Genomic DNA, 26271 nt, shown 5'->3' on the forward strand with positions numbered 1-26271 from the left:
TGAAAGTTATTATTGGTAAAATTTTGTCCCGAGTAAATGTCTAAACGTGCAAAGATGGGGACGGGAGCTACTTCCTCTAAATTAGGGTCGAAAGGAAAATTCAAGGATCCCCCATTTCGTTTGTTGAATCGCGAGGACCGTAAAACTTATGATTTTCTCGTTTCCAATAAGCGTCAAGTCAAGTCAACAAAATTCCTCCATAGGGAATCTTTTGCTAGTCTTGGGGTACTCGGTGGAGTCCAAGCGTTATTTAACAACATCGGGTGGGGTCAATTCCTCTATAACCGCGTCGCCACCTATGTTAAACCCACCTTGGAATTTCTTGCCACATTTAATCCCGAGGAGGAAGCCCAAACCGTCACCTTCCAAATGCTCGATGAGAAACTATCCCTACCGCATCAGGTCGTGAACGCCCTGATGGGCGCTCCAGTGGACAACCTATATTACCAACAAGACCCATGGCCCGAAAACTTCAATGAGCATCACTTTTGGCAGCAAATTACCAACGAGCTACAATATTCATCGTCTTCGTCAAAGGCCTCCTCCATAATTCACCCATGTTTGCACCTAGCGCATCAAGTTCTCACATGCACCATTTTCGCTTGCTCCGAAGTGGGACAAATTTTAAAGGCAGAATTATGTTTTCTTTGGTGGATGACTCGTGAGAACGGTCCGCGGCCAGATTTTGCCTCCTTTTTCTTCACCAAATGTTACAACCTCACAATTATGGACAAAGGAGACATTTTCATTGGGGGATTGATCACCCTCATTGCATCTCAGCCACCGCTTCAACTTCATCTCTCTACACTTCCATTCGAGAAGGCTTCCGGCCCCTCTAGCCTTGACGGCCACGCAGTTCACCGAATGCAACTCATCCGGGATTTGGTCATTGGTCCCATATGGATTCTTGACAACCAACCATACCTCAGTCTCCCCCGTGAGTATATAGAGAGTTTAGAGCCAACCGATCTCGAGCAATGGATCATTCCATCAGACTACCCTCCTCCTTTAGATGATGAGGATGATTAGTTTCAGCCTACACAACAATTCGTCGAGCCTCAGTTTCAACCGCAACAGCAGGGGGGACACGAAGTCCCACCATATTTCCACCCTACGTTCTTTGAACAATTTGCCACAATGTTCTCCATGGTGCAACGCATCGATACCCAAACGCAAGAGAACACCCGGGTCATCCAGGATGCGGTGACCCGTTTTGATCAGCTGGAGTAGTCCTTCTCGTCCACTTCCCGCCAGGTCCAAGATATATGGGACTACCATTGAGGACAATGCTTGTTCTTAAGCTTGGGGTGGGGCATTTCCCTTCTCTTTTACTTTTTCATGCATTTTTAACTAGGTTGCATAACATTTTAGTATTAAGTTAATTTTCATTCATTTTTTTATTTATTTAAAATTCCAAAAAGATTTTATTTTCTTCTTTTTCACCTTTTATATTTGTGCATAACATTTGGCCTTAAGCATTAGCATCCATGCATTTTTGTTGTCTGTTTATTCTCACCTCTCTTGGATGCCATGGAACAGGTTCACAGTTATTGTATCATTATTGGTCCAGGATCTTGTTGCTATCTGACCCATTGATCTGGGACCACTAGCTGCAGTTTGGGATTTCATACTTGGGATCAGATGCTGGTAGCTTAAAGGGGTAAGTGATCATGGTCAGGTAGTTTCATGAAGAATCATGCATATAATACTAACAACTGTAGGATATACTATAGAAATGGATGTTCTTAGCCTTGCGGTCACTACCACTGAGAGGATCACACTTGATCATGTTTGAACTGTTAGGATGAAGCATTGGTGCTTGTCCCCGAGTAGAATCTGTATCCAGTCTCTTTACATCACCATATGTTTTTGCGATTTTCTTAGAATTTTAGAGAGTCTTTTAATCCACATTTGCACATTTTCATCATCTTTGAAAAACCACAAGTTTGAAAAGGAGCTTATATTACATCTTTATGCTCCACACATGGTCATTGTCACACTTAGGCCATTTGGATTATATCATTACCCTTTCAGTTCCACTTACACACTTTTGGGAACCAAATTTTGAGTGAAAGGTTTTGCTTGTTAAAAATTTCAATTGTTAATACATTACCTTCAAGTATGTCAAAAAAAACGGCATGCAAATTTTCAGCTGCAACTATCTTAGATAGGTGGCCGGTTCAATTATTGAACAAATTTTCCAACACCTTGGTCACCAGGCGTTTGATATTCATTTTTATAGGCCTGTTTTATTCTATATAGATAGAGTTGTTTTTTTTTGCAAATTGGTGATGTTAGGGAGACTGTCGAGTCGGATAGTACGGGAGGTTTGGGCCAACACCAAGTGAACTGATTCATACAACGGTGTCCGAGCGATTAAACCTACTCACACATGAGAGAAACCGACAGACGTGAGATCATAGTGTGCACTTAAAGAAGAGCTCAACCCAAGCCCATCCAGTTGCTTTCTCCCTACTACAGATGTTCTTCATTGTATGCATGTTCCATTAAGACTGCGACTAACCATCCCTCCTTATTCACCTAGAGGAGTTGTCATGGCTGTGGTTTATGGTCCCATTATCATCGGATGAAAAAGTTTTGAGATAGCAACGAGATCAATTCTGACCATGTTGACTAAGGTCGAACAGGTTCCATGGTTCTATCCATTCTTTTTAATTCTAGGGTAGTTCGTCCCAAGTTCATTTTAGTCTTGTCTTACTTGAGGACAAGTAAGGTTTAAGCTTGGGGTGATTTGATAGCTTCATTTTATTTACTTGTTCTTATAGTTTTTTTTAGCACATTTCATTCGCATTTTAGTTAATTTCCATGCATATTTTCCTTTTTGTTATTTTTATGACCATTTCGGGTACTTTCTAGTTTGTTGAGCATTATTGCAGATTTCAAGGAAACTAGAGGAGCGGGAGTGTGCGGGATCTTTTGGAAGGCGATTGGACTTGATGAGCAGTGGGGATTTCGTGCTTGATGGTTGTGGAGGTGATTCAGGGAGTAGGCTTTTCGATTTCTTGAAGGCGCAAAAGTGTTGAACTTTAAATTTGAAACGGCGCGGGAGAATTCTTGAGTGTGCAAGATTGATTTTTAGGACTTTTCGGAAGTTTTGAGTGATGTGGAGAGACGAATTGGGCTCAAATTGAAGAAATATTGAAGAAAAGTAGGCTCGAAGCTGATTGGACTTGAACTGGGCCAATGGATTAGATGTGGGGGCCCAAGACTTGAAGAAGCCCATAAATCCGTCGCAGTCACGCGGCCCGTGTAAGATTCCCTGCAGCCCGCATAAATTCCTGACAAGGGCAATTTCGAGATTTTACTTAGAGCTCTATATTAGGAAGGTTGGTGTGCCTCTTCAGCCTTATCTTGGAGGTCTGAGTTTGACACTTTCTCTTTGGAGTTTGGAGCACTTTTGGAGCCCAACACTTCAAGAATATCTTCTTTTCATCTCTTGATTCTTGTCAAATGTTTGGTATAATCTTAACTAATTTTCCTTCTTTAAGTTTAGTCATGCTTGGCTAAACTAATATTGATTGACTTTTTGTTGAATCCTCTGAACTTTTGTTGAATGTTGAAGAATCCGTGAACATGTTCTTAAATCTTTATGGAAATGTTTTGTGTTTTATCATATTATCACTACTACTATGTCTTTATTCATGAGTTTAAATGTGTTTGTGGTTATTAATTGGATAATTTCTTGATTAAGTAAAGGATCCTCAAATTAGCAAGCATCAAATGATTTTTGTGTTGTTTTTGCTTCACACAATCATAAAAATATTTTCTCCAACATGGTAGTGAAAGCAATTGACTCCTCTTCGATTTGGTGACTTTTTGGTTCTTAATGCTAGTTGACTTTCACTAATTACATGCTATTTGGAATTAGTGACTTTGACTAAGGAAATTGTTATGAGCTTTTATAGCCATTTCAACAATTAAGAATAGTCTAGGTAATCTCAAGCTCCTTGGATTACTATAGCCAAATTAAGGATTTAAATCAAAGTATTGCACCATTGGATTCTAATGATATGTTCATCAAAAGTCAATGTGAGAAAACTTTAAGGCAACCATCTCTCCCTTATTGATTTTACATCAAACCCTTATTTTTGTTGAAATTGTCTATTTAAGTCATAGTTAATTCTAGTTTGTTTCAAGTATTTCAAAACACCAAACCCCCCCCCCCCCCCCCATTTTATTTTTATTGTTATTGTACAAGTATTTTTACAAAGAGATTTTTCATAGAGTTATAAATTGAACCAATCTCCATGGATTCGACCCATTTACCACTATACACTATTTTAGTGTGTAATATTTAGGGTTATTATTTTTGTTGGCCTCGACAACCACCAAGGAGGGACTATTTATGGTGATATTTCATGATGTTTAGTTGCACTGGGTATATAACCTTACTTCACTCGTTACCATGCTAAAACCCTAAACCTAGTTCCTATACAAAGCTGTCGGGTATCCTCTAGCCGTCACCCTCTCCATCTTCACTTTCGGTGGTTGCCACCTTCTTTCTACTCATGTTTCTGATACGAACAGGATGCCATTTGCTTCCGGTGACACTGTGAGCGACAAGGACCAACGAGATCTGATTTCGAGCTGTAAATGACGAAGTGGAGGTTGTGAACGATTGGAATAACGCCGGACATTGTCACTCTCTGCGTTGCTATTCCAGCTCGCTGTTCTTACCCATCTTCCTCTGGTTGCAACTAACGGATGTCCGTCGCTGCCATCCAAGGACTGTTTCATCGATTTCCCTCCGACTACTAGGTGCCACCGTGAGAGTGGTATTGTTTGGATGCAATTTCAGCGTGAAATCGTGTGGGTTGAAGTGTTACTTGAGTGGGAACCAACAAAAACCACCGCCACCACCGTGAGGTGGTGGCTGCCATTGCAAAACAATGGTTGTCATCCCCAAAACCTTCGCTGCCGCCGCCGTGAGCCACCAGGTGGGTGGCTAGAGTGTATACTACTTTTGAAGTGTGTGTTGCATGTGTTTTGTGTGGCTAGAAATTGAATATTAGTCACCACCACCTCCATGTGCCGCCATGTGTGTGTGTTTATGTTAGGTAGTGTGTGTGTTACATTGGTATTTTCATTGTAAATTGTAACAAAAAATGAATAATGGAAAGAAACTCAAAAACACCACCGTAAGGTGGTGGCTGCCGCCGCGTCGGGTGACGGTGTGCCTTATTTGGTTTGTAACTCATTCGGATGTTTAGACAAGGGACTAAAACCCTAATGGGCCTAGTGAAACCCTAATGAGCTTAATGAACCTTAATTGATCAAAAGACGTAGCTATTGGGCCTATTGGGCTACGATGGGGTTGGAAACCCTAATTAGGGTTTAGAAAACCCTAACATGTTTATGGGCTTGACTTATCGGGACCCACATTTGGGCCATTGGAATGGAATTGTAAATCACACCCAATCACACCATATGGTTTATTTAGAAGAGTGATGGACTTAATAGATTAAGTCCTTAATGGGTTAAGTGAGAAACACTTAACCCTAATTGTCATTTCATGTGAAACGCTAATTTCACTTGGGCTTTATATTGGGCCTTTCTATTGGGCTTTGACGATTGGGCTACTACTGGGCCATCCAAGAATAATCATTTGGACTAGAATAAATTAATGGGCTTTATGATATGGCCCATATGTGAGGGTTTGTGCCCAATTTGGAAAATTGGGTCATAGATTCGTCATAATTGGGCCTTCATGATTATGTGATATTGGGCCATTAGAATATCGAATGTTGGACCGGACTAAATGGTTGGGCCTTATAGTACGACCTTGTAAAGGTTTGGGCCCAATTTGGAAAATTGGACCATATGTTGGGCTTTGACTCATAGTTGAGTTTTGGGCATTTGGATTGGGCCTTGGGCTTGAAGAAAGCTATGTTAGGGGTAAAGTAGTATTTACCCCTAAGTATGTATTTATGGTTATGTGTTGGAACCAAATTATTAATTGGGTGACGTTTTGATATTGACAGTTCGGGAATCTGTCATCCAGCAGCTGGGGGTTTTGTCTATGGGACTTTAGCAGAGTGAGGTTAGTTACCTTCCAGTAGGGGTGGGTCTAAGGCACCAATGTCGGCCCACCAGTAGGTGATTATGTTTGAGATGATTGTCTTTGTGATAATTATGTGGTTGCCACTATTTGATATGTTTTATGTGCTGGGATGCTATGAGATATGTGTTAGTAGTAGTAGGGGTGAAATAAACCATAGTTACCGGTTGAAAGATACCGAAGACAGTTACCAGTTGAAAGATACCGAACGGGTAGACAGAACCCATGCATGCCTAGTAGTATGTTTATGATATGTTATTTTGTGACCATTATGGTTATGATATGCTATTATGTGACAAGTATGGTTATGATATGCTATTACGTGATTAGTTTGCTTAAGTTATGCTATCATGGTATCATACGCTTATGGCATGTTATTATGTGATAGTGGTAGGGGTGAAATTGTCCCCGAATACCGGTTGAAAGATACCGAAGGGGAGGTTAGCTATCATTTACCAGTTGAAAGATATCAAAGGGTAGGTTGGTTCCCGGTTACCGGTTGAAAGATACCGAACGGGAGGTTAGTTCCCGATTACCGATTGACAGATACCGAATGTGACAACCCGAAATTTTCCATTCAAATCAAACCACATCAATCAAATGGAAGTAGAGCAGTTTCAGTGAAAATTCAAACTTTTGGAATAAGTTTGGCAGTTTTAGGGTTTTACACCTAAGGAGTTATTAGGAGAGTGGGTGCACTAGGATTTTGTGCAACACTGTAATTCCATTACTCTAGGTCATTAGAATCCATTCCGAGAATAGAAATATTTTCTGCCAAAAATCTCTGGACTATAAATAGAATTCTGAACCAAATTGGTTCATTATTTGATTTCCATTTAGAGAAAAGCCAAATACTCTCTCACGGATCTTCGGGTTTTCATCCCAGATTGTGAGTCTACTTCCCTAAATGTGTTTTAATACTTGTTATATGCTTTATAACATTGTTTACATGTCCAAAACACAAGATCCGGGAGTTTACCGCCCAAGAACGTTCTTGGGGAGTAAACTCCAAAATCAAGCCTAAAGGCCACCTAGTCCCATTTCCGTGTTAGGCATCTAACTAAGGACTTAGTGTATGATCATTAGAGGCTAGAAACAAATCAAAAGCAGGTAGTTTGAGGAGTTTACGGCCAAGGAACAACCTCTTGGGCCGTAAACTCCAAGTACAGGGCACAAATGAGTGCCTAGTGTTCCTTTAGCCTTAGAACAAGAACCTAGAAGCCTTAAACTCATGATTTAGACCGACAAAAAATTTAAAAACCAACTTTGGAAGGGAGTTTACGGCCAAGATGCTCCTTAGGCCGTAAACTCCAAGATTAAGTGCCAAAACCACTTCAAACTCTTCCTAAGGCTTAGTCTTCATTTTTGGCTAGTACCTTAATGTGTTTAGGACCTAGAAAAATCATGAAAAGCTCAAGTGTTGAAGAGTTTACGGCCAAGAGTATTTCTTGGGCCGTAAACTCCTTTAAAGGGGTCAAAGGACACCCTAGACACTTCCTTAGGCCAAGAGACTTTTAGGGCAAGTACCTAGTTGAGTTTTGGGCTAGTTAAAATTCTTAGAACCTCATGTGTGAGAGAGTTTACGGCCCAAAGAGTTCTATGGTCGTAAACTCCATCAAATGGTTCCATTTAATGCGATAAACCTCCCTTGATCGAAGTATTGAAGCCTAGACTTGTTCCTAGAAATGTTAGAGACTTGAAAGGACAATAAGAACCCTCCCAAGGGAGTTTACGGCCGTAAACTCCAAGGGAGAAGGGTCTTTCGGCCGTAAACTCTGCAAAGGAGTCAATGTGGTGCCCAAACAGTTGTATAGCCTTGAAACAATTCCCATCTAAGGTTGTAGTACTTCTAAACTCCATTTCATGTCTTGTTTGAGAGTTTACGGCCAGGAGCTTACTCCCCTGGGCCGTAAACTCAAATGAATATGGTCTTTTGACCTTAAACTTCCATTAGGGGCATTGCACTTCTTTGTTGCAACCCATTAGCCTCCTAGCACTTGACCAAAAGTGTTGTCCTCGCGCTTAAATGTTATTACTTGTATAATTAGTGTTATAATCACTAATTATTTATATACATATGTTTCATATGTAATTAGGATCATTGTGTGTGTCTAAGTCTTCACTTGACACCAAGCACTTGTCCGATCCTTCCGTACGATAACAGCCCGTTCAATTCCAGTCACATACTGCAGGTGAGTTCATACCCCTTAACTAATGTTTTAAACTGTTTTAAATGTTTTATGGGGGGATACAAGTAGAATCATGCTACTTTTTATGTCAATCACATGTGATTAGTAAGTAGGATTATATTACTTATTACATCAATCACATGTGATTAATATACAGCATTCAAAAGATTTGGCTACTCATTAGCCGTTTTACCAAATAGTTTCCTTCAAATGATTTTTTATAAACATTTTATATGATTTAAACTACTTATTACACAGTACATCTTACTCTGTACATTGCCTTTCAAACTTATTTAGAACTGTGTTTCAAACGATGTTTTCCTTATACTCAAAACTGTTTTTATCATACTTATGCCTTTAAATTGTTTTATAGATTGACATCAAGTCGATCTTACCTTAAAATAATATTTCTGTTTCAAATGTTTTACCAAACTTATTTATGCTTTTATATTATAAATTGCATGCCTCTATATGTATAGTTATATAAGAAATGTTTAAAAGACTTAGGAAGATTATCCACCCTATTTCCTTTTCGCGCCTTGAGATGTGGTCTGGTGGGACATTGGGTATTCGTCCGAAAGTCGTTTAAAGATTTGTTATATATCATGTGTACATATATAGTCATAAAAGGTCCTTCCAATTCATCCTATGCCCTTGGGTAGCAAGGGTATACATCCACGTCCATACGTACCACGTAGATTACTAGTAAGCTACCATATGGGTAGTTCAGGAAGATACTAGAACCATTACTAGAACGCGATATCATACAATGAGTCAGTTCATTCATGAGTCAATACTTTCTAGAACATTACTGTACATTACATATACATCTATACTAGGACGAGAACATATACATCTATACTAGAACGTTTACATTACTATACTTGCTAGATAGAGGGAACACACATTACAGCTAGCACACGTAGAACATTACAGTTCATTACAATCCTATACTGTTAGAACAGTTCATTACATTACTATACTTGCTAGAACAGTTCATTACATTATACCTAGAACAGTACATTACATTGCATATACGAGAATACGTTAATTACTGTGATTTAAATCGGAGCATGACTTAAAACCTCATGACTTGAGTTGCGGCCAGAGTCTCTTGAAGGGGGAGCGTTGAGTTTGCGTATAGATTCTATAATGGATTGACTATCATACGCCTTGCTGCTAGCTACAGCGGGACCTGCAGGTCTGTGGGTGCCAAACGTCATACATTAATTTTGACCATTCTTATGTCGATGAAACCAGTCCATAGTATGAGTTTGTGTATAGATCTATACTGGATTGACTATCCTACACCTTACTGCTAGCTACAGTGGGATCTGTAGATCTACGGGTGCCAAACGTCATTTCGTTATTACGACCATTCATTATGTAGTTGTTACTAGTCGATAGTATGGCGCAATTTATCACATAGTGCCTTTGCCCAAAATCTGGCCTGAGGTAATTAGTACGGTAGTAGCCCTTTTAGAGCTACGTTTTAGTACTATGTTAACTTTTCCAGTACATATTTTTAGTGATAACCTCACTTAAACGTAAATGTACAAACTATATTTTTGGATAATGATAGTTATACTTTGGAAAAATACTTACTCTTACAAGAGACACACACACAAAACAGTTAAGTCTTGGCAGAAGACTCCTTTTGTTACTAATAGGAATCATAGGGATTTCTAGGGATTTTCAAACATTTCCAGTTGAGCTACAAACATTTTCATACTTATACGAACTTTCTTTCATAGCAATGTCAAGTCTTAGTAATTATAATTTTTTACAAATTAAGACACATTAATACTTATGATCTCACCAGCTTTATAGCTGATACTCGCTTTCAAAATTACTTGTATCCTCAGGTCATCATAGACAAGTACCGATGCAAGGAGAAAGGAAGATGGAGCTTATTCAAGACTTATCTTTCATTTTGATTTATGCTTTAGTGTTTATCAAAATTTGACAGAATACAATTGTATAATAATTATTTTATTAATGCAATGGATGATGTTGTTGCTTGTTTACTACTTTACACTGTTGTTGATATTATACATGACGTCCTCCGCCCCAGAACGTTTCCGCCGTTCTTGGTTTTGGGGTGTGACAGATTGGTATCAGAGCATTGTTTATAGTGAATTAAGTATATCAACCCATAAAAGATACACTAACTATAAATACATAAGGGATTAAAAATACTCTGACCAAGAGTTTATACTTTAAATAGTAAAATATTTAAGTAAGTATGCGTGCTGCATTCATACTAAAATCAGTTTCATTAGGACAATACAAAAGAATTACGATTGTTGGGCAACACAAGTGGGCTTAGAGACATATGGTCAAAACTGGGAAGATATAGCCTGATCACCTATATTATCCGAGGGTTGACTAGCATGTGCCTAAGTTTAAGTGTGTGGTTGCAACAATGCTAAAATCTTACCAACCCCACAACAATGAGAACAATAGAACATAACAATAAATTTAAAATACTATAGGTGTATTTTGGAGTTACTATAAGTACTATATACTTGAGAATTAAAACGGGATCTTCATTATTAAGTTGAATAGTTGCTAAGTGGATACACTAAGGCTACATGTAATTAGGATGTTATAGACTCAGAATCTGTGATAATTTTGCCTTACCCCTATTCTGTGTGAATAAGGAATTAAGGTCACTTATTCGAAGGTCTATCCTGTTTAGATTACACATAGCTGGTATGCACTTCACAAATAGCGATGTAACTAATGAAGGTTTCCTAAATAATTATATAGATAGTTCATCTAATAATTATCCTTTTACCCTAAATTCTCGCATAGAAATCATAGTTGGACTCCATCCCCTTGACAACCAGTATCTTCCGAATGAAGTCATACCTGGTTGGTTTGGAGAAGAACCAGAGAATGATCATCCTATCCCCTTGAATGATCACCATGACGAAGACCTTTCGTATGATGCTAACCCCGAACCAGAGGTTGAGAACCTACCCCAAACAGCTCCTTTCCAATTCCTAACCCTCTTCCGGCTTTTCATGGCCCTACCCTGAGTGAGTGGAATGCTTGGAAACAGGGAGCCAAGGACAAGATCAGTTTATGCTATTTGATGGTGACCGAAGCTTTTACGACTCAAGTAATAGGGGCTCAGCAGATAAAGTCTTGCCAACCTTGCTCCGCAGAAGGGCCCAGAATGAGATTCAAGGCAAGACAGCTCTACGTCAGATTTCAGAAGTAGTCGCCTATGCTAGAATACATACCCTCTACACCATTCATCTAGCATATACTCACGAGAGATCAGAGAGAAACCATGAAACCCTGTTGCAAGCACTGGCTGAATCACGAGCTGAAGTCATAGGGCTCTGAGTACGCCAGATGGTGTTCGAAAGACACCTACTTGACTTGGAACGTCAATTGGTTGAACTAAGAGTTCACCAGAGGGATGACCGTCGCCCGTAGTAGACGCTGTACTTTATTTCCCTTATAAAAAGAAATCGTGTTTTTCTGTCTATGCCCGATGTGGCATTTTCTATGAAATTATCTTGTTCCGTAAATACTTTAGTTAGGTCTTTATGCTGTCAGGAACTATCTTCTGCGGATATGATGTAAGACCTTTACAAGGTCATTTTCCTGAATCTTTACATCGTGAATATCAAAGGTATTGACAGCCGGCTAACTTCTGTGTCATTCTTCATCCGATTACTTTTATCTTACTTTCATTGGAGTCTATCTGAATCATACTTTAGTCAAGTCATTGGACTATAGTGATTTATCTCCGGAGACACTTCCAAGTCTCTTTCAGTGGTTGGATCTTGTTATTCACCAACCCACGATACCACAGCTCAAACGACAAACATCTTGAGACCATTCTACGAACATACTCCCATACCGCACTAGGACTGCATCATAGGGATGTAGGTCAAACCTTAGCGAACATACTTTCATTCTTTAACTAGGACTACATCATAGGGATGTGGGTCAAACTTTTGAGATCATACTCTTACTTTTTCATGAACAATCTAAGTACATCAGAGTCAACCAAAATCGCTCACAAATCCTTATCTTTCGTATTACAGAATCATGTCGTCATCCGGAAACAACCAGCCAAGCAACGAGACCTCTACTTTTCCTATGGACGCCGCTACCTTTCAAAAGGCATTTACAGCTGCCGTAGTGGCTGCCGTAACCGCGATCATTGCGCACCGTAGCGCTATCAGCACAGTCGATACTGCTGATGGGAATGAAGTCCCCAATTGTGATATCCATCCAGGAAATCACCAAACAGTAACAGTCACAGGCTCACAAAGCCAGAAAGCAGAGAACAAGAAACGAAAGCGTCAAGCCCGGAAGGAACGCAAGAGAGCCCAAAAGCTGGCTATACAACATCAGCAAGTGGAAACCCCTGCCGTTCCCGTACCGAGCAGGCCATATGAGGGAAAACTCCCGAAGTGTGATAAATGTAGTTTCCATCATCATGGGACTTGCCATGAGATGCAATGTTGCAATTGCCTAAACATAGGGCATCATGCTCATGACTGTGGAGCACCGAAACGACCCGTCACTCAAGTCCCTTTCATCGAGACTAACCCTACGCACAAGTTGAGTTATAGCGCAAAACGATTTAAGAAGAAATTTTCAAGGTGGAGTAACGAGGAAGGCACTCGTGTCCACATAACATTGGCTAAGCACCATAATTCCGTCACCAAAGCTAGTACTAGCCAGTCATGCCACCAATGTGGTGAGACAGGGCACTTCAAGAAAGATTGCCCGATAACAAAGAACTCTGGCGTAGATGGGAGGATTCTCAGGATCACAGCTGCAGGAGAGCCTGCTCAGGAACCATGTTAATGTAATTAAGGCGTTTCGTTGTAACAGACTTATAAACTACCTAGAACTAGTGCAACTACGGTCTTACCTTTTGCGAGATCCTATCTGTATAGGGAGTCTCGTGCTGCGTATACTTAACTTTTGTAGTATATCTTATTCGCAGCAATAGTCTTGTGGTAAATCTGAAAGTACTGTAACTCTTGTTCATGGTTTCACGGTTGTGTTTTGTCTGTAAACGTCTTATGTTTAATTCTAATGTCTTTAAAGTTTCTGTATGATTCCGACATTATCATACAATCAGGTTCCATTTGATCGACGCGAAAACAGCTTCATACGTACGTCCCTATCTTCTAGATCACTTTTCCAGAGAAGCCGTCATATCAGAACGCCGAAGTGCTCATTCCAGGAGTACCTCTTAGTTATTTTCTTTCCAAAGAAATCCCCGAAGTACCACTCGTGCAGTACGTCAAGTTCAATCTAGGAATTCATACGGATGATCTATCACTGAGGAAGGTATACATAAGAGTGTTATATAATCAAGGTTCTACAGGTTTAGAATTAATGATTTCGCCTTAACTCTTTTCCTCCTTGGGATGTGAGGGTAAGGAAGAATCAGTTATTCGACTACCTTTTCAATCTTAATTATATACGACTCGTATATACGAAATTGTGATCGTGAAGCCCAGTATGAATTCTAAAATGGACTTCAAGACGGAGAAACTGCCTAGGTATACGAGTAATCACATCGTCATGCGAACAAACTTAGAACCCAGTACAACTCCCGAAAACAGATCACCCTATAGTTTAAACACCCACGAAGATACAAGAACAGCACGAGCCACTTGGCGAACCACACAGAAATAGAATTAGAAGACTACGTTTCTCACCCTAGAGAACCCCGGTCAGATTCTTCCAGAGATCGATGAATCGCATCGTATGTGCCTCGGATATCGAGGAATCTGTCAAGATTTTCATAGAAATCGTTATCTCTGCCTCGCATAGACAAAAGGGTTGAGCAAACGTAAGGAAAGAAACTACTTCCAGGAATAGACCTGAGATCCGAATATCACCAGTTCGATGTGTTAGGGAAGGATGTCTGGGAGACTATCTTCCGAATTCGATGCGGACGCCTCGAGTCCGTAGTGATACCTTTCGGATAGGACCAGTACGCCCATGGTTTAAAGGAGCTAAATGAATAGGGTTACGTCTTTCTTACTTGGATCAATTCGTCATTTCTCCATGAAATGACTTACTTATCTACCCTCGTAGTAAGAAGAAAGCCCATGAAAACATTTCCTATAGAGGAACTTTTAGCAAAGTTCTCTAGGCACAAGATTTGGAAATTGAAGAGTCAAATTTCTAGGACACACTGTTAGTAATGTGGGAAATTTTGAGTACTCTTTCAACTTGTCAAAAACCATTGAGCATTTATCAACACCAGAGACGCCGACAGTTTTTCGCCAAATTCTAGGTCTTACCGACCTACCGCCTTAGTTCATTCAGAACTCCTCGCAAGCTTCAGAAACTCGTGCGACTTTGACCCAGCGAGGGGTGGCCTTTGACTGGGAAGTTACGCAAGAAAAAGGAACCTTTGAGATTCCGAGTGAGCGACCAAGTTCTTCAGGATAACTCACTCGGAGAATGGCTTGATACGCTTCGTAAAGCGTGGAAATCTAAATCCAATATAGTTAGGACCTCCGAAATTCTTATCAGAATGGTCCTGTGCCTCGCACAAACTAGACCTACTCCGCGAACTTAGTAGCGTACTTTCTACTCTTCGCATCTCGATCGTGAAACCATACCTTTCCGTTAGGACTCTTACAAGTCCACTCGTCGAGATCCTTGCCTTCGTATTAGAACCGTAGTGACCCTCGACCGAGAGGTCAAGCGGACGAAGCAACGCCGTCGCCAGTTAGTGAAGGTTCGTTGGGATACCAAACGAGAGCCCGATTTCACTTAAGTGCGCTAGAACCAATTGATTAGGAAGTTTCCTTCTCACGTCTTGATCATTCGTGCATACTTCCTTGCCTAAATTCTAATTTCGGGACGAAATTCCCTTTAACAGGGGGATGATGTGACAACCCGAAATTTTCCATTCAAATCAAACCACATCAATCAAATGGAAGTAGAGCAGTTTCAGTGAAAATTCAAACTTTTGGAATAAGTTTGGCAGTTTTAGGGTTTTACACCTAAGGAGTTATTAGGAGAGTGGGTGCAATAGGATTTTGTGCAACACTGTAATTCCATTACTCTAGGTCATTAGAATCCATTCCGAGAATAGAAATATTTTCTGCCAAAAATCTCTGGACTATAAATAGAATTCTGAACCAAATTGGTTCATTATTTGATTTCCATTTAGAGAAAAGCCAAATACTCTCTCACGGATCTTCGGGTTTTCATCCCAGATTGTGAGTCTACTTCCCTAAATGTGTTTTAATACTTGTTATATGCTTTATAACATTGTTTACAGGTCCAAAACACAAGATCCGGGAGTTTACCGCCCGAGAACGCTCTTGGGGAGTAAACTCCAAAATCAAGCCTAAAGGCCACCTAGTCCCATTTCCGTGTTAGGCATCTAACTAAGGACTTAGTGTATGATCATTAGAGGCTAGAAACAAATCAAAAGCAAGTAGTTTGAGGAGTTTACGGCCAAGGAACAACCTCTTGGGCCGTAAACTCCAAGTAAAGGGCACAAATGAGTGCCTAGTGTTCCTTTAGCCTTAGAACAAGAACCTAGAAGCCTTAAACTCATGATTTAGACCCACAAAACAATTAGAAACCAACTTTGGAAGGGAGTTTACGGCCAAGATGCTCCTTAGGCCGTAAACTCCAAGATTAAGTGCCAAAACCACTTCAAACTCTTCCTAAGGCTTAGTCTTCATTTTTGGCTAGTACCTTAATGTGTTTAGGACCTAGAAAAATCATGAAAAGCTCAAGTGTTGAAGAGTTTACGGCCAAGAGTATTTCTTGGGCCGTAAACTCCTTTAAAGGGGTCAAAGGACACCCTAGACACTTCCTTAGGCCAAGAGACTTCTAGGGCAAGTACCTAGTTGAGTTTTGGGCTAGTTAATGCCATAAACCTCCCTTGATCCAAGTATTGAAGCCTAGACTTGTTCCTAGAAATGTTAGAGACTTGAAAGGACAATAAGAACCCTCCCAAGGGAGTTTACGGCCGTAAACCCCAAGGGTGAAGGGTCTTTGGGCCGTAAACTCCCCAAAGGAGTCAATGTGGTGCCCAAACACTTGTATAGCCTTGAAACAATTCCCCTCTAAGGTTGTAGTACTTCTAAACTCCATTTCATGTCTTATTTGAGAGTTTACGGCCAGGAGCTTACTCCCTTGGGCCGTAAACTCTAATGAATATGGTCTTTTGACCTTAAACTTCCATTAGGGGCATTGCACTTCTTTGTTGCAACCCATTAGCCTCCTAGCACTTGACCAAAAGTGTTGTCCCCGCGCTTAAATGTTATTACTTGTATAATTAGTGTTATAATCACTAATTATTTATATACATATGTTTCATATGTAATTAGGATCATTGTGTGTGTCTAAGTCTTCACTTGACACCAAGCACTTGTCCAATCCTTCCGTACGATAACAGCCCGTTCAATTCCAGTCACATACTGCAGGTGAGTTCATACCCCTTAACTAATGTTTTAAACTGTTTTAAATGTTTTATGGGGGGGATACAAGTAGAATCATGCTACTTTTTATGTCAATCACATGTGATTAGTAAGTAGGATTATATTACTTATTACATCAATCACATGTGATTAATATACAGCATTCAAAAGAATTGGCTACTCATTAGCCGTTTTACCAAATAGTTTCCTTCAAATGATTTTTTATAAACATTTTATATGATTTAAACTACTTATTACACAGTACATCTTACTCTGTACATTGCCTTTCAAACTTATTTAGAACTGTGTTTCAAACGATGTTTTTCTTATACTCAAAACTGTTTTATCATACTTATGCCTTTAAAATGTTTTATAGATTGACATCAAGTCGATCTTACCTTAAAATAATATTTCTGTTTCAAATGTTTTACCAAACTTATTTATGCTTTTATATTATAAATTGCATGCCTCTATATGTATAGTTATATAAGAAATGTTTAAAAGACTTAGGAAGATTATCCACCCTATTTCCTTTTCGCGCCTTGAGATGTGGTCTGGTGGGACATTGGGTATTCGTCCGAAAGTCGTTTAAAGATTTGTTATATATCATGTGTACATATATAGTCATAAAAGGTCCTTCCAATTCATCCTATGCCCTTGGGTAGCAAGGGTATACATCCACGTCCATACGTACCACGTAGATTACTAGTAAGCTACCATATGGGTAGTTCAGGAAGATACTAGAACCATTACTAGAACGCGATATCATACAATGAGTCAGTTCATTCATGAGTCAATACTTTCTAGAACATTACTGTACATTACATATACATCTATACTAGGACGAGAACATATACATCTATACTAGAACGTTTACATTACTATACTTGCTAGATATAGAGAACACACATTACAGCTAGCACATGTAGAACATTACAGTTCATTACAATCCTATACTGTTAGAACAGTTCATTACATTACTATACTTGCTAGAACAGTTCATTACATTACAGCTAGAACAGTACATTACATTGCATATACGAGAATACGTTAATTACTGTGATTTAAATCGGAGCATGACTTAAAACCTCATGACTTGAGTTGCGGCCAGAGTCTCTTGAAGGGGGTGCGTTGAGTTTGCGTATAGATTCTATAATGGATTGACTATCATACGCCTTGCTGCTAGCTACAGCGGGACCTGCAGGTCTGCGGGTGCCAAACGTCATACATTAATTTCGACCATTCTTATGTCGATGAAACCAGTCCATAGTATGAGTTTGTGTATAGATCTATACTGGATTGACTATCCTACACCTTACTGCTAGCTACAGTGGGATCTGCAGATCTACGGGTGCCAAATGTCATTTCGTTATTACGACCATTCATTATGTCGTTGTTACTAGTCGATAGTATGGCGCAATTTATCACATAGTGCCTTTGCCCAAAATCCGGCCTGAGGTAATTAGTACGGTAATAGCCCTTTTAGAGCTACGTTTTAGTACTATGTTAATTTTTCCAGTACATATTTTTAGTGATAACCTCACTTAAACGTAAATGTACAAACTATATTTTTGGATAATGATAGTTATACTTTGGAAAAATACTTACTCTTACAAGAGACACACACACAGAACAGATAAGTCTTGGTAGAAGACTCCTTTTGTTACTAATGGGAATCATAGGGATTTCTAGGGATTTTCAAACATTTCCAGTTGAGCTACAAACATTTTCATACTTATACGAACTTTCTTTCATAGCAATGTCAAGTCTTAGTAATTATAAGTTTTTACAAATTAAGACACATTAATACTTATGATCTCACCAGCTTTATAGCTGATACTCGCTTTCAAAATTACTTGTATCCTCAGGTCATCATAGACAGGTACCGATGCAAGCAGAAAGGAAGACGGAGCTTATTCAAGACTTATCTTTCATTTTGATTTATGCTTTAGTGTTTATCAAAATTTGACAGAATACAATTGTATAATAATTATTTTATTAATGCAATGGATGATGTTGTTGCTTGTTTACTACTTTACACTGTTGTTGATATTATACATGACGTCCTCCGCCCCAGAACGTTTCCGCCGTTCTTGGTTTTGGGGTGTGACACCGAAGGGGAGCCCGACTCCCTAGTATGCCAGACAGATACCGGTTGAAAGAAACCGAGAGGTAGGCATTATGTGGTATGTTGTATGATGGGGGAACTCACTAAGCTTTGTGCTTACGGTTTTCAGTTTTGGTTTCAGGTGCTTCGTTATCAAGGGAAAGGAGTCGGCTTGATCGCAGCATATCACACCATGTTTTCCCCACACGATATCTATAGGATTACGCTCTGATATGGTTTTATGATACTATATTTTGATTATTGACACTTTGGTTTTGACATGAGATATTATTATGGATGTTTTTATACTGATGGTTTTATGTAATAACTTAATTAAAATTAAATTTTTGGCCTGTATTTTTGGGATGTTACAGGTTGAATACCTAAATGAAAAAATAAATAGACACAAGCACTAGAATATTTTAGAGTATATGCGTTAATTAATATTATGTGATAATAATGTTATTTTATAGCATGTTTTAGGCTAAATACCTTACTTGCTATGATGTGTACTAGCATATTTAGGAGAGATGTCTTATATGCTAATCTATGCAAAATGGTAAATAATATAGCATGCCTTAGGTTGCTTACCTGTATTTATATCACTTGAAGAGATTTAAGGTCTATTGCCGAACTTGGTTTGGAAAAGGAAATTTCATGTGCACATGATGATGGGTTTTTGAGCATGCTAACACTCTTAAGGTGTACATGCAACCCTATATACCTTGGATATATGTTTTTTCTATTATACATGCAAAGTTGAACATTCCAAGGTATTACCCTAACTAGCATACAAAACATGGATACTTGGCTAATAAAACAAGTTAGAAGACATACCTTTTGTTGTAGTTGCAAGCCTTGGACCTTTAAGAACTTAGTGCCCCAAGTGTTGCACCTCAAATGGAATCACACAATACCACCAACAATTGGAATAACTTGAAAGAAGATTATGTTGGATAAGGTGTCTAAGTCCATAACTTATTTGGTATATACTTGACCCGACCGGCATGGTCCATTTGGGTTGCATCTCATCCAAACTATTATGGATAATTTTATGAGAGTTATACACATATGTTTATTAATATATTATGAGTTATAATATATTAATATGAAGTTACGTTATTTAATTAGTTTTAGTCTTAAATTAATTATGGATTAATTTAGAGATTAAAAGGAATACTAATTAAATTATGGGCTATTTGTTTTATATAGTGTGGGCTAATACTCATTTGTTAATGGGCTAGGCTTATGTGGAAGTCCATGGATGATCCATGGAGCTTTTAACCCATGGATCCTTGGAATAGGAAAAGACATGGGTTATTAGGGTTTCACCCTAACCATGCATACTATATAAGCATGCTTATGGAGCATGAAAGAGAGCCTAAGATAGCCTAAGAGAAAGCTAGTGTTCTAGTGTGTGTGTGCATGTGTGTGGCCGAAAATACAAGAGTGTGTATACTCTCTCAAAGTTTTCCAAGAGTTTGTGGTGTTTGTGATTCCATTTGAGGCATTCACACTATTGGTGCTTGGCCCTCAAACTCCTAAGAACCCAACACAACAAAAGGTATGTAATCTCTTCTAACTCTTTTATGTTGAAATGTTCCCCATGCCATGTTAGATAGGTTATAAACCTTGGAAAATTATTATTTTGCATGTATTTAGACAAACATAGATCCAAGGTTTATTAGGGTTGCATGCACACTTAGGAAGTGTTAGATTGCTCAAAACCCAACAGTCGTATCAGAGCCTAGGCTTGCTTGTTTGATACTTGATGCAAAATAGTGAAAAAAGTCGAAATCGTTGCTGTCTGCATGCTAGACTCGCCGAGTCCATTGGGGGGACTCGCCGAGTCCAAGGCAAACTTCAACCTACTCGACGAGTCCGTTCGTGCACTCGGCGAGTAGGATCGAAAGAATGCAGAATCTCGACTTTTGCTGCTGGAAATGGACTGGAAACATTACCCTAAATTGTTTTGGTGTTGTAAAACTTATTTTAGTTGGTGTAATGGTTGTTCTAATCCATTTACAATAGCATATATCAAAAATCCATGATTTTATGTGTTCATATAATTCTTGAATTTTTGATGATCATGTTCATGTTCTTATGAATTTAGAAAATGATAGGAATTATTTGCTGAATTGTTTAGAATTAATTCTTTATCATTTATGTGTTTTAATGGAGTCCATAATTGGTCCTCAAGTTATGGATTGCCAAAGGTCACTTTCATTTAACACACACTTAAAACACATAAGTTACATGAAAATGAAGAGTCTTCATTTTTATGAACCTTTAATTCATAAGTTATGAAATGAAGAGTTTTGCAAAGTTACAAAACTTGTCCTCAAGTTTTGGAATTTGTAAAGTTTCACACACTTTAATAAACTTTAATTCCAAACCTTAGAGTTTTAATAGTTAAAATTCAACCCTTATACTATTTATAACATTAATGGTTAATTATTATATATATGTATAAGAATAAGTCGTTTTACCGTTAGTAGGCCTCATTCACGAAGCCGGTCTATAAGGTGGGTATAAGGTTGTTGCCTATAAAATGGCGACTTAATGGGTGTCTACTCTCACCCACCGCTTGCTTGACTGGTGGAGGGTCGTTAGCCGAACGGGTAGGACAATGACTTTAAATTCTCCCTTCATTAAAAGTATTAATGATAAATACTAAAGTAACTAAAATCTTAATAATTCCCAATCTTAGTTACTTTAGGAAAAATGTGAATTTGGTGCTAACCCATGGAATTCACACTTTGTACCTTACCAAGTCGTTGGTGGAGCGTGTGTGGTTAACCGGCACACTAACTTGGACTAGTAAGGACCACGAAGGGTGACTTAATGTTTGTCATAGATCAATGGAGCGTGTGTGGTTAACCGGCACATTGATTAGGTGATAATATTAAGGATACCAAGTGAATTGGTATGGTTATTCACACCTTGTTTTGTGATCCTCGGCATCCCAGTCACAAAATTTGAGAGGGCACACTCGAGATTGAAACATGCCATTGAAAAGTTCAATGAATCTCAAAAGATCTAGGAATTTCAAATCCAATTAAAACCTAATAAATTATTTCGTTTTTCATGGTGGAAATTGGTGAATCGTCATTCGCCTACCTTCAAATATTTTATAGCTTGGATTACGGCATCCCTCTTCTAAGTTATAAAATAGTTTGTTGGGTCCTAGCCTTAATATTTCATATTGGGTGTCATATTAAGGACTTTAAATCAACTATCTTGAATATCTCCCAAAACATGTCTGGTTTAGACATTTATGATCTTCCCAAATCTCTTGAAGATGATGTTCCTCAACATCATGCTTCACTTCCTTTATCTCCTCCAATTATTCTCCCTCACCCACAAGTTCTTGAAAAGTTTAAAGTCACTCAAGCCCTATTGGCAAGTTAAGGTCTTGGTGTGGTCACATCTTGGAGATGTAGTCACATATTGACAAGACGGGAGAGTTGGGTGTCAAAGTCTCGTGAAAGTTGGATGTTCAATCACTTTCTTAGTAACATAGCGGGTCACTTTGGGACTACTATGAGACAGACTATGACACGAGCCTTAATGATCTTATCTATTTGTTTTGTGCTGTGGAATCAGCAATGATTTGGAACACTAGTAAAGCAAATTTTGTTAGAAGATCAACTTCCCAAACCTTAAATGGACATTGGCAATGGTAGCATTGGATATCTAGAAAAGCATTTCTCTTCCCAATGGAAAGGGATCGGCCATAGTCAACTCGGTTGACCAAATGGTAAAGAGAAAGGCTAAGTCTGAAATAGTCTCATGTGCCATTATCAAAGGGTCTCCATATGTTTATATTGCCAAAGAAAGGGGCATTGGTTGCGAAGCTGCCCTATTTACCTGAAAGGTTATAAGGTTGATCAAGCCAAGAGGTTTGACTCTACTTCGGGTAAAATACACTGTATAACTCTGTTAAGTTCCTATTTGGAGATTCTTATTACATAATGTGAATGGGTCACATGCTGATGTCTTTTAAGAATCAAAGAAAAGATAGGAAGCTTAAAGTAAGTATATGCTGATTCTGATTGCGAAGATGGGTTTCGATCGCATGGTTCGGTAATCAGAATTTTGAGCTGTTGCTTAAGAGTTATAATATATTGCTTGTGAATAGATAACAACAAGGTTTTCATGTGGATTGTAAGGATAAGTTTTTCCGCAAAGTTTTAAAATAAAAGAAAAAAAAGGTTTTAATTTTATTTATTTTAAAAATATCCTTACAATGGCATCGGTGGAAAATTGTTGCTTATATGTTTCCAGTAATAGCAATATTGGAAAGTGGATTTGATTCTTTCATTTGTGGTAGTGTCTGAATTTACCAAATGAAGAAAGTTTTTCATCACCCAAGTTTCAATTGGACAGAAACTTGGAATCATACAAGTTGTATTGTATGATGAATGAGAATTTTCATCTTTGAAAAATTAAGACTAATTCTTTGATCACATGTATATGTGAGTCAATTGAAGGACTAAGGAATTAGGTACACTGGGTGTGCGCTGGTCAAGGTCCACCACAAAGATTGATTTGTCATGATTTACTAAAGATTAGTAAATATGATTATACTTATAAGGTTAAGTATAATTTTGTAACATTGGAAAAACGAATAAGAAGAATCAAATTAGGCAGAAAGATAAAAGTTTCTCAAATCTGAAAGGACGGGAGAGTACTTTAGTATCAGCTTTGTGATCATCTTAATGATTAAGAAACCATATCGAAATTTGTTCTCTAAGAAAGTCTTAGTGCATTCTTATGACTAAGAAGAAGGGATCTTAAAATTGTTGAAATGGTTAAATCAAGAAGATGAATCATACTTCGTTCCAATACAAGTCTTGGAGTCATACTCCAAGATTGTAATTTGAGTGACATGTCTTAAAGAAGGTTTAAAACACTTATCAAATGTAAGAGTAAAATGTTTTCTACTCTTGTACATTTGAGATTGGTAAGTTGTGATGTCTTGGATGAGACAAAGACCAACTAAGACCAATTGTGTGAAGTGTTAGTCTTGATAAGAATCCGCACTATCCCTTGAATATTTGTTTTATCAAGGAATGGTTCTTGACTAGGAAAACTTATATGTCAAGGGGACAGTGGGAGCCTTAAAGATCCTGAAAGAGTTTCAAGATTTAATCAAGAGTAAAACCTGTAATTTATCACTAGCACACGACTTAAGGTTTTCAACCTATCGTGTTGACATAATTCTTATTTCTGTACCTACTTCAAATAAGTTGAATTTACATGTGAGTTATCAGAGTTCAACTTGGAAGCATTGGTGGGCCTTGTGTTACCAAGGTGACAAGAAACTAAGATTGAATAAGTTTAATCCATGTAGGGCTGAATTTGTCACTAACCTTATCTTGTGATTATGGTTTTGACAAATTCGCATGGATAGGAACTCATACACTATTAAATCTAAGTGTCATAAGGTTTCTCTCCGATTCATGAAAATGATGGTGAGGAAATGCTTTCACTAAATAGATTTTAAGTAGATATCAATTGTGTCATTTGCATTTTCAAAAGTCATTAGTGGAGCGCGTGTGGTTAACCGGCACACTAACATGGACTTGTGAGAAATGGCAAATGCCTAAGCAATTGAGACTATGATTACGGCATCCCTTTTCATAGTTCTGAAAATTGTTTAGACACACATGTGAGCTATCTAAGAAAGGGTGTATGAATCTAAATTTCAGAAGTCCAACAGATTTCTGGAAATGTGTCAGAGCTAGTGGGAGCATAAGTGTTATGCTGATAATCATCATGTTAGTGGGAGCATGACTATTATGATTAGTATTGCAAGCTAGCAATGTTAATTATAGAAAACAAAGTTTCAATCCGTGAAGTTGCAGGGGTTGAAAAGTTGTTTTGCTATAATTAAGGGAGAGGAAATTATACTTCATGTCAATTCTAAAGCTTAGATTGAGATTTTAATCATCTTTAGTCAAGAATATATGTGAATTTTGTGTTGGAATGGTTCAACTTGAAGAAATTCTATATATATTGCATTTTCAAAATTCGATTATGATTACGGCATCCCTCTTCATAGTTAAATTTTGAAAACATGGCAAATAAAAAATATTGTAGCAAAAGACTGGTCTAGTGTCATGTCTTTATGTCAAACATCATGAATAGTATCCCATATGCTTCGGATATAGGATCGATTTCATGTGCTATAATATTCATCCTTTCTAAATTTTCCAAATGCTTAAGGCATTTAGAAGGCAAAAGTCTAGAACTGGATATGACTAAAGTGATTAAGCAATTGTCGAGGACAATCTGAGGTTCGCCAAAGATTGGTTGCTCAGGGACATTTGGAAGTCTAGTGTTAATTTTGGTAGGACCATATCGACATTTTCTGAAAAGAGGTAACTCTTGTTCGGAAGTGATAGTCAAATAGGACTATGGAAATGTCTCCATAGGTGGAAGTGATTCAATCTATGTAAGATTAGGAAACTTAATGCAAAAAGGATGTTCCCAAGGAGCTGATCTCCTTTGGAATGCTCTGTAATGGTTGTTGTCAAGTCTTTCTGACTTTGTGCATAATCATTACAAGAGGATCAATGCATATAAGTTTAGAATCTAACAGATTTCAGTAAATGACATAAATTTGGAATTCTTGCATTTACAATAAGGATTTGGGATTGTGAAATGAGTATCATTGCAATCATGTTCAATTGATCTACATCACAATGTAAGGATCATAGACAAACATAGTGTGCATACTTGGGGTATGGCATAACTATTGTTTAGAAAAACAAAGTGTACATGCTAGGAGCATGGGACGACTGTTGTTTTTATTCAAGTCTTAAGTTGATTATTTGAAACATTGAATAATGTGTAATCAATATGGTGATAAATAAAAGGTGGTTTTATTTATATTCAAAAGGGTTCTGAGACCATATTAGATTCGATTATTATTGTATTTCACTTTGCATGTTTTGACTTCCAAAATAGCTAGGTTATTCTTTCCGGATGACTAAGTTATTTAAACACTCCACAGTCGTTCATATGTTGGAAGTAGGTATGAATCAAGACTGTCATGAATTGGGTTTGTAGATGGCTAAATGAGTTTAGTCATGGCAATGGTTGCTACAACATTCATGAGTACTCATAAGTTATGAGTATTGGAATAAACCCACGCTCACTTGTATCACTTCATGGAATTTATCTCGAGTGATCGTGAGACGATAATATCATATAAATCTTCAAACCTAGAGATATGAGTTGTTACCTATGAGTTGGTTGTGCATTGATTGCACGTAAACGCATCAGTAACTTGATGTTATAAAACGTGCCTTTGTGTACAATTCAACAAGTAGTAGAACAAGCATATGAGTCGAAGTTTATCTGTTCCTTCTAGAAATAGAAGCGATATCTGGGCCCCTCGATGATTTTGTTGTGACCTATGTACCGGCCGGTCAGAACTGAATTGAT

The sequence above is a fragment of the Lactuca sativa genome, chromosome 6 (genome assembly GCF_002870075.4).
Source record: "Lactuca sativa cultivar Salinas chromosome 6, Lsat_Salinas_v11, whole genome shotgun sequence".
In the NCBI taxonomy this organism is placed as follows: domain Eukaryota; kingdom Viridiplantae; phylum Streptophyta; class Magnoliopsida; order Asterales; family Asteraceae; genus Lactuca; species Lactuca sativa.